The following is a 12,980-nucleotide window of genomic DNA, read 5'->3' as shown; positions in this document are numbered from 1 at the left end:
GGAGGAGATAAAGCCCTGGGATACAGCCCAGACTGTGGTGCAAAGAAGCCAGTGGGGCTCAGAGAAGGCTGAGCTTTGTGGGCAAGTTACCCAAGTGTCCTAAAACAATACTAATTAGGCTGGTGAAGTCAAGAAAGGATTCACTGAGGCTGTTTTAACTAGGTGTGGGCTAAGGGGTGGGAGTTTTCCACATGAAGAAGGAAAGACTTTCCAAGCAGAAGGAATATTCAAAAAGGGACAATCACCCAAAAGAATGGTGTGTCCAAGACTTAATGGAATTGACAGGGGGGACAAAAAGACTAATGGGGAGAAGACAAACAAGAACAGGTCTATCCAGACAAGACATGAAGGCCTGAACTGGAGAAGTAGCCACAGAAATGAAGAAGGGGCCTTGAAGAGATAGATGATCTGGGGTGAATCAAGTGGAGTTCAAGAGGGTCAGATGTATACCTGATAATGACAAAAATGTAGGAATAGTGTTAGCTACCTCTTTTTTTGTGTGCTAGGATTAAACCCAGGGGTGATTTACCACTGATCTATAGCCCAGCCCTTTTTATTTTTTATGTTGAGACAGAGTCTTGCCAAGTTGTTTAGGGTCTCATTAAGTTACTGAGGCTGGTTTTGAAATTGGGATCCTCCTGCCTCAGCCTCCTGAGTCGCTGGGCTTATGGGTGTGTACCACCAGGCCCAGTGTAGCTGCCATTTTTAAGCATCTACCCTGTGCCAGACACATGCATTACTTCATCAATCCTCACTACCTGTAGTAATTGCCATTATCATTCCCATTTGAACTTGAGGCACAATTTGAATTGAGGCACAAAGACATTAAGGAACTTGCTTAACATGCGGCAACACAGTGGTAAGAGCCAGGATTCAAACCCAAACCCAGCTTCATTGCTCTACTCTGTTGAGATTTCTAGCTAGACTAATGGTGAAGGACAGGGAGCCCAGCAGGAGGCCCGATAAATTCTTCAGAGGTAGTAGGTGAGAGAAGTGCCTGGGGCAAATGCAGAAAGCATCTGGAATTAGGGACCCAGAATTTAGGAAGGAGACCATAGATCACTGTGTCCTGAAGAGGCTGCCTATAGTTCCTTGCAGGCCGGTTTTCTGGATCACTTAGAACAAAGGGTCCTAATGGGTGAACTAATTTAAATGAATGCCTTATGGAAAACCAATAAGGGTTCATTTTGAAGCCAACATTTTGAGGTTTGTCCACAGATTTGTCCATTATGATTATGGCATGTTACAAAAATGAATCATGGGATTTTTTTTTTTTTAAGTAAAATAAAACTTTGATCTTGACTAGCTGCTAGACTAAATAAAAGAGGTTGACAAGTCAGGCACAGTGGCACACGTCTGTAGTCCTAGCTACTCGAGTGGGCTGAGGCAGAAGGATCACTTAAGCACAGGAGTTCAGGCAAGCTTGGCAACAGAAAGTGTTTGCTGTCTCTTTTAAAGAAAAAATAATAATGAATTTGACTGGGGAGGTAGCTCAATGGCAAAGCATTTGACTGACATGTACAAAGACCTAGGTTCAATCACCAGCACCAGGAGAAAAAAAAAGTCGACATGAATCTGAAGCTGATACATTCAGAGATGCTAATGAAAACATTTAGTGGTATCATATTTGACTATCAGGTCCAAACTGTAAAGGAAAATAATAAGCATAATCAAAATTATCCTTGAAAGTCCCTTCAGTTGCCCATAAATTACAATATATGCCATTTTGTTTTTATAGTTCCAGTATAAATGTCCAGCATGTGATAAATTTTACATACATAATACATGATCATATGATATTCCTAGTTATACTATTTCAATTGCATTTTTTTCCCTCAAGTTTTAGGCAGAAGTTGCAATTCCTTTGTAAATGGCAACATCTAGAGTTGAGTTTCACTCCAGTGTGGAGGTAAACTTTCCATTCTTACAGGCAATGGGCAGGGAGTAGCCATATGGTCTTGACCTGAGTTATAACAAATGCTCTGGGGGAGAAGCAGCTCCAGCATAGGATGTGGTGGTGTCCCCCACACCCCAGAATCTCCCATCCTCTCTACAGAGTAATTAAGAGAGACTACAGAGAACTTGCCAATGTGGCAAGTGGTGGTTCTAGACAACCCTGCTATGCCAAAGACAGATTTTGACCCCCAACCTTTATCCCATCTACCCAAAAACATTTTGTCCCTCTGAAAATGACAATACCTCTCCACTGTGACAGTGAGTTACCTTACAAGCTACTGGATTCCTTGAAGTTGCAGGGGTGACTGGGACAGTGTTCCTGGAAATGATCAGTGGCCAAGACCAATCTCTAAGTATCAGAGCTTTAAGTCAGCCCCAGAAGTAACTTCTGCCTCTGGAATTCTTGCCCTTGCTTTTGTTGGCTTGGTTTGCTCCTGCTGTCCTCTAGAAAAGTAAAAAATATTTCTCCTTCCTTCTCTCCCTTCTTTTTTTAATACAAACTAATCTCATCAGCTTAACTTCACCTCAGTGAATGTTAATGAGATTTAGGAGGGACTTGATCTGATTGGGTTAATTCTGGTTGATTTTTATAGGTAGGAGAAGAGGGCTGGGGATGTGGTTCAGTGGTAGAATGCCCCTGGGTTCAACCCCCAGTATCAAAAAAGAGAAAAGGAAAGAAAGAAAAGGAGAGGAGGGGAGAGGAGAGGAGGGGAGGGGAGGGGAGGAAAGGAAAGGAGAGGAGAAAAGAAAGAAATTTAAAGAATGTGCTGTATACCCTGTAGCCCTACTATGGGGTAATTAAATATCCTTTTCTGAACGGGAAGGAATTGTGCTCCTATTACAACTAAACTACAGGAAAATACTGCTCTAATAAAATTTCAGAAAGGGTGATAAATCTTTTCAGGTCACATGGGGAGAATCATTTCAGGGTAGGGAGGCTCTCTAATCCCCTCAAACCATATCAAATGGCAATTCATCCATTCCAAGGAAATCAAAAGTGCTGATCCTGTAACTGACCCACTGTAAATGATTGATCTTTCTCTTAGGACTACAGCAGGCACTGATGATTGTATCTTTGTTTTGGGGTTTTATGTGGATGCATATTAACTTTATATTTAACATAGGTCAGATCCCAACTCACTGGCATCTTCTGAAAAACAACTCTTCTTTCTATGATGCCTAGGTAAGAGTTTATTAAGAGATGAAGTAGTACCAAGTAAAATAAATTCAAAGTTATTTTTGTTTATTTGTTTTTTTGGTACTTTACCTCTGAACTACATCCCCAGCCCATTTTTTATTTTTTATTTTCAAACAGGGTCTCACTAAATTGCTTAGAACCTTACTAAGTTGCTGAGACTGGCCTTGAACTTACTATCTCCTACCTCAGCTTCCTGAGTAGCCGGGATCACAGGTGTGCGCCGGTTTTACATTATCGATCCATTGATCCAATTATTATTTTTCTTCAGAAAATCGTAGGTTTATCATTGATCCAGATTTTTAACATCTGAACCATGTTTCCAAAATTATATATTACTATGTTTTGCCTTGTTTTTCTTGGTACTGCAGATTGAACGTAGGGTCGCTCTACCACTGAACTATGTCCCCAGCCCCTTTTTCTTATTTTTTATTTTGAGACAAGCTCTCACTTGTTGCTGAGGCTGGTTTCAACTTTTGATCCTTTTGCCTCAGCCTCCCAAGTAGCTGGGATGACAGGTGTGAGCATCCACACCCGGCTATCACTCTGTCTTTCACATGAGGATGCCCGAGAAAGACACGTACATATGCACTCCGTCTTTCTCCCACATCCCCTTACATGACTATGTTTATACTGCTCCATAAATTAAAAAGCACTCTGCACAACTATCTAGCCAAGTTGGGGGCACTCCAGAGTATTTCATCTAAGAAGGATGATTTCAACCACTGAGTACAATGGCGCACGCCTATAATCCCAGCGACTCCGGAGCATGAGGCAGGAGGGTCACAAGTATAAGACAAGTCTTAACAATTTGGCAAGGCCCTAAGCAACTTAGCAAGGCCCTGTCTCTAAATAAATAAATAAATAAATTGATAGATAAATAAATAAATAAGGTTGGAATATAGCTCGGTGGTGAAAGCACCCCTGGGTTCAATCCCCAGTACCAAAAAACACAAAACAAAAAGCATATGAGGGCTGGAGAGATAGCTCAGTCGGTAGAGTGCTTGCCTTGCAAGCACAAGGCCCTGGGTTCGATCCCCAGCACCGCAAAAAAAAATTAAAAAAAAAAAAAAAAAAAGCATATGAATTCAAATCTTATGTATATACGTCGCAGACATATAAAATTCTAACCTCCACGTCCTCCCTTCAATACAACATTCAATGCTTTGGGTAACTTTCCAAATGCTTCCCAAAAACTCGAGCCCTCACCTCACTTAGTATGACACCTCCCTCCAGCAGTCACCAGTGCTCTTTTCTCAACGCACAGACCCACCTTTGTGAAGTTCCTGCCTCCCTGCTGCTTTAATCACTAACTTTCTGCATGGGTCTTTCCAATCCCTGAATTTTTGGAAAGCCCATTTTTTCAAATTTCTCCATCAAGCCTCTACTGGTTCACTGACTCACTTGAACAGTGAACATGTGATTCAAAACACAATGGCCGTGCCCTACAAACTCAAAGCATCCTGTCTTCTGCATGAATTAAAAAGCAATCCCAACCAGGTGCGGTGGCCCACACCTGTAATCCCAGCAATTTGGGAGACTGAGGCAGGAGGATTGCAAGCAGCCAGTCTGGGCAATTTAGCAAGACCCAGTCTTAAAATAAAAATTAAAAAGGGATGAGGATGTAGCTCAGTGGTGGAGTGCCTCTGAGTTCAATCCCCAGTACTACCCAAAAAAAAAAAAATGTTGTAGAAGTAGCTTCCAGGACGAGAGACATGTATGATTGCCTAGAACTAAACCCAGCCCAGTAGAGATTTAAACAGATACTTTTGGTCTTGTGAACTGGACTGTTGTAAAATAATCATTGATGTTAAAACACATGGAAATCATATGTGGTCTGTACTGGTTCAGCCAACTTTGACAGTGCAATTGGGATTTTTTTTTTTTAATGAGATCTTGCTATGTTGTCCAGGCTAGCCTTGAACTCATGATTTATGATCCTCTTGCCTCATCTGGTCTGTGCCACTGCACCCAGTTTGGGAATGCTTTTTCTTTTGTTGCAGAACTGGGGATTGAACTCAAGGGACCTCTACTAGCACTGAGCTACATCTCCAGCTCTTTTAGATTTTTTTTTTTTTTTTTTTTTGAGTCAGGGTTCTCACTAAATTCCCCAGAGTGGCCTCTAATTTACAATCCTCCTACCTCAGCCTCCTGAGTCACTGAAATTACAGCCATGTGCCAAAATACTGAGCTGCTATCTCCTTTTATGTCTAACAATGGATGACTATTTATCATGTATTTTAGGTAGATAGCTCTGGAGACAAATTACCATTCCCTTCAAAGCTTAGCTCTGCTGCTAGCCCTTTCTTGGCCTGAAACTGGGAAGTGCTGCTACCTCCTAAGTAGATTCCTATCAGTTTTGCAAAGGAAAGCATGTCCCCAACATGTCAAATGTGCCTAAAGCAGAGCAGAAACAATGTTTTCTTTATCAGACACACCTGTTGCCAGTTATTCACTATCTGAGGTTGGCAAATGTGTTAAACAGCATCCAAAACAAATTCTCCCAAACATAGTGGAGAAGTTAATGATAAATAATAAATCCAAGATTGAAAATTGGAATTAGCTGCAGAAAAATTCCCAACAGCCCAAGAAGTCAGGAAACGCATTAGCCCCTACCTGAAATTCTCCTTTAATAGCTTCATGGTTCTTCGGAAGTAGGCAAACAATCTACCACTGATATAGAAATACCCCTAGCCCTTTTTTATTTCCACACCAGATCTCACTAAATTGCCCAGGCTGACCTTGAACTCAAGATTCCACCTACCTCAGCCTCTTAGGTAGCTGGGATTACAGGCAGCACCATTCATTTAGGTTTTTATGTACCTGCTGATCTGCGGAGTAGGTGGTGTTGACACTGACAGTAACTTTTCAAATGTCAGTTTAGAGTCAACTGAAATGCATTCAGTATAATCCCTGCCCCACCACACACACACACACACACACACACACTACTAATCTCCAGAGGAGCTAGAACTTTTTTCTTTCTTTCCTTTTCTCCCTCTCCCCACTTTTGGCGTCCTCTCTTCCCCCTTCCTTCCCCCTTTCTTTCCTTTTATCTTTTTTCTTCAGGATTAGAGATTGGATCCTTTACCACTGACCTACATCCCCTGCCCTTCTTACTTTTTGAGATAGGATCTTGTTAAATTGCCCAGGTTAGTCTCCAACTTGTAATACTCCCACCTCAGCCTCCCAAATTGCTGGGATTACAGGCTTGCACCACAGTGCGTGGCCAGATTTTTCTTGATGGATGTCAATTTAGCTTTTTAAAAATTGAGTAATTCTTGAGCTCCTGTTACATGCCACCATGTGCACCTAGCCCAATGAAGGCAGAAGCATGTCACATTCAGCATTGTATTTCCCTCTAAGCCCAGCACAGTGCCTGACACATGAAGTGCCTGAACATCCAAGCATAGTAGAACATGCTTAGGATTCCAGCCACTCTGGAGGCCAAGAGAGGAGGAAGCCAGCCTCAGCAATTTAGCAAGACTCTGTCTTTAAAAAAGAAAGAAAAAGAAATACTGGTAGAGTATTTCCCCAGTGCTGGAAGCCAGGGGCAGGGGTGATTGAACAAATGAAGGAATATTAGATTAGGACTATGCCCTTAAAAGCTCTGGCTGTCTATGGACTCTATACGTAGTTTCTCTTTTAATATGTTTTCATTCCTTATTGGCAGATATTTGCCCTTCTTTCCAAAGTTTCGTAGAGGAGATAGTATTTATTGAACTCTTAACATGCTTAAGTTTATGGATTACCTAATTAAAAACTAACACAGGTATAAAGTAAGCTTTGTCATCCCCGGTCTTACAGATGAGGAAACTGAAACTCAGAGAGGATAAGTCACTTTCCCAAGGGCGAATATTAATAAGTGCTGAAGTGAAAGTTGGCGTCCAGGTCTGCCTGGCTCTGAAACCCTTTTTCTTTGCTTAGTGTCTGAGGCTCTTGACCCAGGTGCATGGGTCTCAGAGGGTTTACAACTGGATTCTCTAAGTCCTTCTTGAGGATTTTAAAATTCACGATCTTTGTTTTAATAATGCTAAAAGAATGGATAAAACATGAACGACTACCTGCAACTCCCTGTTAACTTAAAAATTAAGATACAAGTATAACATTTAGGTTTCAGTGGAGAGCACAGGAAGCATTAAAACAGTACTGGTTAAAGGGTCATTTCCTGTGAAGGGTGCAGGAAGGAGGGATCCAGGTAGAGGATGGATGGGGGGGAAAGGGACTGATTTTCTTCTTTTCTTTCCTTTTTTCAATACTGGAGATTAAATCCAGGACCTCAGACATGCTAGACAAACACTGAGTTAAATCCCCAGTCTTTCTTATTTTATTTTGAGGCAGGTTCCCATTAAGTTGCGCAGACTGGCCTTGGACTTGCAATCCTCCTGCCTCAGTCTGCCATGAAGATGGGATCACAGGTGTGTATCACCATGCCTTGCTCATCATATGAATAGTAATAATAATAACACTTGTCATGGTGGTGGATAGTAGGATTATTATTGTTATATTTGGTACTGGGATTGAACCAAAGGGTGATCCAACTTGTGATCCTCCTGCTCCAGCCTCCTGAATTGCTGGGATTATGGCATGAACTGCCATACCTGGCTCATTTGAATTATTTATTTGTTTGTTTGTTTGTTTATGGTACCAGGGATTGAACTCAGGGGCACTCAACCTCTGAGCCACATCTCCAGCCCTTTTTGTATCTTATTTAGAGACAGGGTCTCACTGAATTACAGCCTCACCACTGCTGAGGCTGGCTTTGAACCCACAGTCCTCCTGCCTCAGACCACCACACCTGGCTCATTTGAATTATTTTTAACCACATAAAACTGGCTCTGCATATCCATAGGTTCCATACCATAGATTCAACCAACAGATCAAAAATATGTTTTAAAAATTGAGGCTGTATTAAACATGTACAAATATTTTTCCTTGTCATTATCTCCTGAATAATGCCATAAAATAACTATTTACATAGCATTCACATTATATTAAGTTTTTAAAAGTAATCTGGAGATGATTTAAAGTATACAGGAAGAGACAGGGGTGTAGCTCAGTGGTAGAATGCTTGCCTCACATACCCCAGGCCCAGGGCTCTATCGGTGGCACTGCAAAAAGATAAAGTAGAAAGGAGGATATCTATAGGTTATATGCAAATACATCATGAATTTATATAAAGGACTTGAGCACCTGCAGATTTTGGTCTCTGCAGGGGGTCCTGGAAATAATCTCCCATGTATACCACTGAGGAACAGTTGTACATTGTGTTATAGTTAAAAATAATGACAATAAAAAAATCTCGAAGAACAAGTTTGTGTGATCTTTGAATAAGAATACAGCAATTGTGCCTAGGCTGGATTACTTAATTAGTGACCCTAGGTCAAGTGCTCTTAACATTTTTTGGCCTTAGTTTCCTCATCTATAGTAACAGACCCCTCTCATCTACCATGATTGTGCAGATTAAATGAGTTAAACATGTGGAGCAGGGCTGGGCTTGAATAGACAGAATAAAAACAGAAGCAGGTTGGAAGATGGAAACTGTGATAGTATTATGGTTTGGATCTGGAATGTCCCCTGAAAACCTCAAGTTTTTTTTTTTTTATAGTCTCATTTTATTTTATTTATTCATTTTATTTGGTACTCGGGATTGAAATAGGGGCATTGTACCACTGACTAAGGTATATCCCAGCCCTTTCTGTATTCTTTTTTTTTTTTTTTTTTTTTTTGGTGGTGCTGAGAATTGAACCAGGGCCTTGTACATGGAAGACAAGCACTCTACCAACTAAGCTATATCCCCAACCCTAAAAGCTTTAGTTTTGAAAACACGATCTCCAATGTAGCAAAGTTTAGAGGTGGCATTTGTAGTCAATGATTAGATCATGGGGGCTGTAACCTTATCAATGGATTAACCCATTTGATGGATTAACAGTTTGAATGGACTATGGAGGTGCTAACTATAGACAGGTGCCTGGAGGAAGTAGGTCACTGAGGGAGTGCCCTTGGAGACTGGCTTCTTGTTATGGTTTGGATGTGAGGTGTCCCCTAAAAGATCATGTGTGAGACAATGCAAAGAGGTTTAGAAGACAAATTGTTGGGTTATGAGACCCTTAACTCAGTGAATTAATCCCCCTGACGGGATTAACTGAGTGCTAACTAAAAGCTGGTAGGGTGTGGCTGGAGCGGGTAGACACTGAGGGCGTGTCTTTGGTGTATATGATTTGTATGTGGTGAGTGGAGTCTCTCTGTGCTTCCTGATCATCAAAGTGAGCCTCTTCCCTCCACCACACCCATCTGTCTTGATGTACAGCCTCACTTAGAGCCCTGAGGAATGGAGCCACTGTATCTGGACTGAGACCTCTGAAACCGTGAGCCCCCAGATAAATTCTTCCTTCTCTAAAATTGTTCTGGTCAAAAATGAAAAAAGCTGCCTAAAAACACTTCTCTTTTCTCCTCTTCTCTTTCGGCTGCCATGCCCTGGCACTGTGATGTTTCTGCCTGGGAGTCAGCCAGTGGACTAAATCCTCTGAAACCATGAGCCAAAATAAACTTTTCCTCCTCTAAGTTGGTCTTGTCAGGTATTTTGGTCATAGCGATACAAAGTTGACGAACACTGTCAGATACAATAATTGCCCTTCCTCAAAAAAAAAAAAAAGTCTGCAACCTAATCCCCAGAAGTTGTGAATATGTTTTCTCACATGGCAAAAAGAACTTTGCAGATGAGAGTGGAGGATCTTGTTGAATGGGATTATTCTGGATGCTCTGGTGGACTCAGAGTATGCATGAAGGTCTTCATTAGGGAAGAAAGGGTCAGAGAGAGTGGAAGGAGGCGTGACAATGAAAGCAGAGGTCAGAGAGATACAGGAAGGGTCAATAAGCCAAGGCACCTAGTCAGCCTCTAGGAAGCTGAGAAGGTAGGGAATCAGATTGTTCTGTGGAGCATCCAGAAAGAACCAGCCCTGCGGATACCTTGATTTAGCCCAGTAAGACTGATGTTAGACTCATGACCTTCAGAACCGTAAGATAATGCACACTTCTGTTGCTTTAAGCCGCTACATTTGCAGTAATTTGTAGGAAACTAGAGCAGACAGATGCGGATGATGTGCTTTCAAATACCACAGAACATCTGGAATCAAAGCAAAACATCCCTGGGCAAATCTGCCAACAAAGTGGAGGCAGAAGGTTGTCCGCCTCGTTTAATTTTATTAAGACAGAGGAGACCATCAAAGCTCAGTGACCTCTATGCATGCAATCTCAGTTTTTCAGTCCTTTGATTCTATTATAAGAAAATGTCTGTTTGCTAATATTTTAGTGAAACTAGCCCTACATTATTTAAGCAACTGATTCTTGGTAACTGTCTCTTTGGTGGTTAGAAATTGCTTCTCCCAGTTCATTTGTTAATCAAGAAAAATATGATTAACCCAACTGACTTTCCAGTAATGTGTCTATGTATTCATAGACACGTTTCTTTCTTTCTCTTAATAAAAATGTAGCTCTCAAAGATGTCCTGAAAATAGTGCTCAGGCTTACACCATTACAGCTTTAATGAGCCAAGAATTCTATTTTTTCCCTATTACACGGAACAATAATTCTTAACAGCTTAAATTTTCAAAGTACTTCACAAGCATTTAATTAATCCTCTCCAGTGCCAGAAAGAAGGAAACTGATATTCATAGTAGCTCATCCTGACATCCTTTAATTTGGCAAGACTTCCGCTGGCTTTGAAAAACAGTGTCTGTCTCACGAAGGTTATTTGGACCATCATTGCTTAATCGGTCATCTTTACCTAATGAAACTTGGTAATCAGAGAGGTTTAAGTGGCCATCTCATCTGGGTTAGATGGGGCGGGGGAGCTGCGTTGAGCCTGGTAGAGAAATGGCTGTGATTCTCTCAGAAAAATGACAAAGCTCATCTCTACCGAACCTGCGAGATGGGGCTCGTGATTAAGGCCCATTGCCAATTGCATCAGAGCCTGATTCACTCCGTGGAACTGGGGCATGATGTGTATCATGAGGCTCTTCTCAGAACTCTGCTCTCCTGAGGCCCAGAGAGAATCAGCAGTTGAATTCCACAGTGTTCTTTGCTTAGCCTCTCCTGTGCGTGGGAAGCTCTGGGAAGCCCTACTTTTCTCCCTATTCAGATCTGCTTCCTGCGGGAGGTATAAATGAAGATAGACCAGCCACACCATCTTGAAGATCAGTCTGGCTCGCAGGTGTGGCCTCCCCCTCCTGGCCTCCCCACCCCCGACCCCACCCAGACCCACTCCCTCTCCTAGTTTCCACTCACTGATCTCTTCCCACTCCACGTCAGTTACACAGTGGCCGGAATAAAGTCAAATTCCATTTTTGATTCCAAGAAATCAAATTTAAGAAATGCTTTCTGAGTGCTTGCTATGTGACAGGCACTGTAAGGGCCCAGACCTCGAGAAGCTTCATATTAAGATAAACAGTCAGATAACTATAATATAAATATAATAATGGAGGCTCCAGCAAACTACTACTGAGAGAAGAGGGAAAGGAGGAGGAACAGAGAAGGGAACACACCACTTGTGGGGGGTAGAGAGGGATCGTTGGAGGTTTATACTATTTTATCTTTTTCTATTTTGTAGTACAGGGGATTGAATCTATTTTGTAGTATAGGGGATTGAATTCAAATTAGGTAAGCACTCTACCACTGAGCTATACCCAGCCCCACTGGAAGACTTTAAACAGAGGTGGAATTTTGTTAGGGGCTTATAGGACATGCTTTTAATGAGCATGATGAGGGATATTCCTGGGGAATTTGCAGGTTGTATTTGGGGAAACGGAAGCCTCGTTTGGCCAAGTCCTGAAGGAGATACAGCCCGAAAGCTAGGTTGAACCGGATTGTAGAGTTTTATGAACCATAAAAATTTATTGTTGTTAGTCCAACGTAGGTCATTCTTGCACCACTCTCAGGATATTGTATAGACCCACAAATCATCTGTACTCTTTTTTACTTCACATTATTCTTAAATCAATTTGCTTTTTCATGTTCAAAATTTAAAAATACTCTACAGCAGGGTCCACAAGTGACCTCACAGCCCAAATCCAGCTGCCATCTGTTTTTGTACAGCCCACTAGTCAAGAACAGTTTTTACATTTTTAGATGGTTCGGAAAAAAAATTGAGCTGGGTGTGGTGGCACACCCCTGTAATCCCAGCAACTGGGGAGACTGAGGCAGGAGGAGCCACAAGTTTGAGACCAGTATGGGCAACTTAATGTGATCCTGTCTCAAAATTAAAAACAATAAGGTCTGGGGATTTAGCTCAGTGGTAAAGAGTCCCTGGATTTAATCTCTAGTACCACAAAACAAAGCAAAACAAAAATCAGAAGAGTAGTCATATTTTATGACATATGAAATTAAAATATTCACATCCATTAATAAAGTTTTGTTGGAACATGACCACATCCATTCATTTACATATTGTCCATGACTGTTCGTGCTGCAACAACAGGGTTGAATATTAGCATCGTAGACTCCATGGCTCGCCTAGGAGAAAATATTTACTCTCTGGCCCTTTACACAGTTTGCCAACCTCTGACATAGAGTAAATACATTAACAAATGCATTTGAAAATCCTGTCATTTGCCACACATATGTCACACAGGAGAAGAATAATTTTAAAATACAAGTGAACCAGAGGTACACACTCAAGTAACACCTTGGGGAAAGCACCACTTCGTTGAGTAGGCACTTTTTGTTAAGCACCTTTATATGGGATAATGACAGCTGTTACAATGTAGTTCTTGGTTTAATGTGGTTAAGAATAAATACTTTACATATATTAATCTCATCCCATTCTCAAGAC

At 41.4% G+C, this 12,980-nt stretch overlaps 1 protein-coding gene and 1 long non-coding RNA gene across 2 annotated transcripts in view; one reads left to right on the top strand and one right to left on the bottom strand.

The window, feature by feature from the left end:
* Positions 1–12,980, bottom strand: part of SIAH1 (siah E3 ubiquitin protein ligase 1) — a 96,213-nt gene that overhangs the window by 33,166 nt on the left and 50,067 nt on the right. The window lies entirely within an intron of this gene.
* Positions 9,054–12,980, top strand: part of LOC306648007 — a 28,418-nt gene continuing 24,491 nt past the window's right edge. The window contains exon 1 of the long non-coding RNA XR_013760245.1: positions 9,054–9,519. This is a non-coding gene — a long non-coding RNA (uncharacterized lncRNA). The remainder of the gene's footprint in view (positions 9,520–12,980) is intronic.

The sequence above is a fragment of the Sciurus vulgaris genome (genome assembly GCF_902686455.1).
Source record: "Sciurus vulgaris genome assembly, chromosome: 17".
NCBI lineage: Eukaryota > Metazoa > Chordata > Mammalia > Rodentia > Sciuridae > Sciurus > Sciurus vulgaris.
Note: the sequence above shows the minus strand (reverse complement) of the source record. Positions and strands in the feature narration are given on the sequence as shown.